Source organism: Triticum aestivum, chromosome 6A (genome assembly GCF_018294505.1).
Source record: "Triticum aestivum cultivar Chinese Spring chromosome 6A, IWGSC CS RefSeq v2.1, whole genome shotgun sequence".
Lineage (NCBI taxonomy): Eukaryota > Viridiplantae > Streptophyta > Magnoliopsida > Poales > Poaceae > Triticum > Triticum aestivum.
In genome coordinates, this window is record NC_057809.1 from 11975536 (window position 1) to 11978099 (window position 2564).

At 44.2% G+C, this 2564-nt stretch overlaps 1 pseudogene; it reads right to left on the reverse strand.

The window, feature by feature from the left end:
* Window positions 1-150: 150 nt before the first annotated feature.
* Window positions 151-1960, reverse strand: LOC123129294 (indole-2-monooxygenase-like; annotated as a pseudogene).
* Between the last annotated feature and the right edge of the window lie 604 nt (window positions 1961-2564).

Here is a 2564-nt window from a genome sequence, read left to right on the forward strand (position 1 = left end):
GTGAAATTTTCATAAAAACAAATTTTCCTAAAAGGAATGAATTAGTAGCATTGGTATTACCCATAAAGAAGAAATGAAATAAAAACTTAAATAAATTAAAATAAGTAAATTTTCTAAGAAAGATGAATTAGTGACATTTGTATAATGGTATTACCCTTTAAGGAGAAAGAGAAAAAACAAATAATGACAAAATTTACACACAATTTGCGCAGAATAAGCATACAATTCCGGAATTTTTGCAAAAAAGAATTTTACTAAAAAGAAATGAATTAGTGGCATTGGTATTACCATTGATGATCACACGGGTACCAGACGGTATGGTGTATCCCTCTATGTCGCAGTCGGCCGTGGAGAGGTGGGGCAGGAAGAGCGGCACAGGGCTGTGTAGCCAGAGCGTCTCTTTGATAACACCCTTGAGGTAGATCATGCCACTCAGATCCTCTTCTGTAACCATTTCCTTCCCCTCTGCTACGCTCCTCACTTCAGCTTGGAGCTTGGTCATCACCTCCGGATTTTGGATTAGCTCAGCCATTGCACAATCCAGCACTATGAACGATGTGTCCGTCCCACCTATGAACATGTCCTGCGAAAATAGAGACCACCATTTTTACATGTCAATATATTAGTTATGTTTAATTTTATATGTATCTAAATATGGGGTTATTTATAAGTATGATATGCATACCACCAACACGGCCTTGACGTTTTCTCTCGTGAGGTCGTACTCTTGTTGAATGGAGAGCAATACATCGATGAAATCTGTCTCTCCGTCTTGCTTGATTTCATGGTCCAACATCGTGTTCTTGGCGTGGTCGTTGATGATCTCATCAAGCAAGTCATCCCATTTCTTCTTCACTCTCTCCGCCCTAGCACACACCATCCTCCTTACCACGTCCAGCCTTGCCAACTTGGGGAAGTAGTCTCCAGGTTGAACCCACCTATGAGCATCGAGCTAGTCTCTACCAGCTCGCGGAACAACTCGTTCCGACCGCCCCCTCTGAAGGACTTGCCCGACACAGCATGGCAAACAATATCAGTGGTGAACGAGCTAAGCAGCTTACTAAGGTCCACTGCATCGCTCCTGGCGGTTGCCTCGCGGATCCTCGCCAGAGTGTGTTGTACCTGTCGATCATTTTGCCATGGATGAGTGGATGATCAATAGGGATCATCGTATACCATGAATTACAAATTTTCACACGGAAAGACAAAGTCAACACTACTTGGAGCTCAGTAACCACCACAAGGTTTGTTACTAGTAACCTCTCTAGTCGACAATATATCAACCCTGGCTGGAATCAAACTTCTTCTCTATATTTGACGATTAATATATTCAAAACTTGTTACTAGTTTGTGTTGAAAATAAATACTTTCACGATATAATTTTTTTTATGTCCACATTAATAGAAAAATCGTGTTCTTAGTGACATATTGCAGAAACTAGTACTCAGAAACCAATTACCTCTTTTTCACGGGCGAGACGGTAGGAGCCAACTTTCTTCGAACCAAGAAGATGTGTTGCGACAATCTTTCTAATCTGGCGCCAGTGATCCCCATATGGGGAGAAGGCCATATCAGTTGACCCATAGAAGAGGACGTCAGTCACAGCGGACTGCACCCGGGACGCACACACATGGTCGTGCGTGCGGAGAACTGCCATGGCTGCACGAGCGGACGACACAACGAGGCTGGGGACGGCGCCAAGGCGTAGAAGCATGACATCCAGGCCATGCTTCTTAGCGAGACTGCGGAGGGAAATGTGGGGCAGTGAACCGACGAGGTGGAGGTGGCCGATGAGAGGGAGCTTGTAGGGAGGCGATGGGAGTCTATCGAGCAGCTTGTCTGCTCTCCTTGTGGTTGTCGTGGATGTGGCAAGCCGAACGATGAGGAGGAGGAGGATAAGAGGGCATACGATGAGCACAAGGACTTGGGGCTCATGGAGGCTGTGAAGAACTTGAGCCATGGCTAACTAGCTTGTTCAATGTATTGAGCAAACTTTCTAGTGCGATGGTTGGTGTTCTATTTTCCTCGTAATTTATAGCCCAAAGTATCATTTTTGTTGTCCTCTGTGATGATTTCTCTAGTGGAAACGGTTTGAAGTTTCTTTAACACAATACAATCAAAGTCGCTCACATACAGGAGCATACACTTATTTTTATGAATGCACACCCACACGCCCTTTCCCTATGAGGGTCTCCGAGAGATTGAGCTGACATAGCATCTTGAGATAGACGAAGTCACCACAGGTGCCTCGTAGTCGACGGGAACATCTCCTTCTACTAAACGAACATTGCGAAAAAGTCTGAAATAAATCTAAAAAAATGTGAGCACCAACGCAAGTCTTGGACTCGAACTCTGATGGTTGGAGATAACACTGTCCTCCTAACCATCCAACCATAGATTGGTTTATGAAATCAGTTCGGAGTTGATTCCCTCCTTGTGCGTCACAGAGAAATTCAATTTATGTATCGCACATGGGACGTAACATCAGATGGTCTATCATTGATTGAATGCGTGGATGGGATCACAAAACATCGGATGCTTGAGCATACATGGGGAGAAATCAA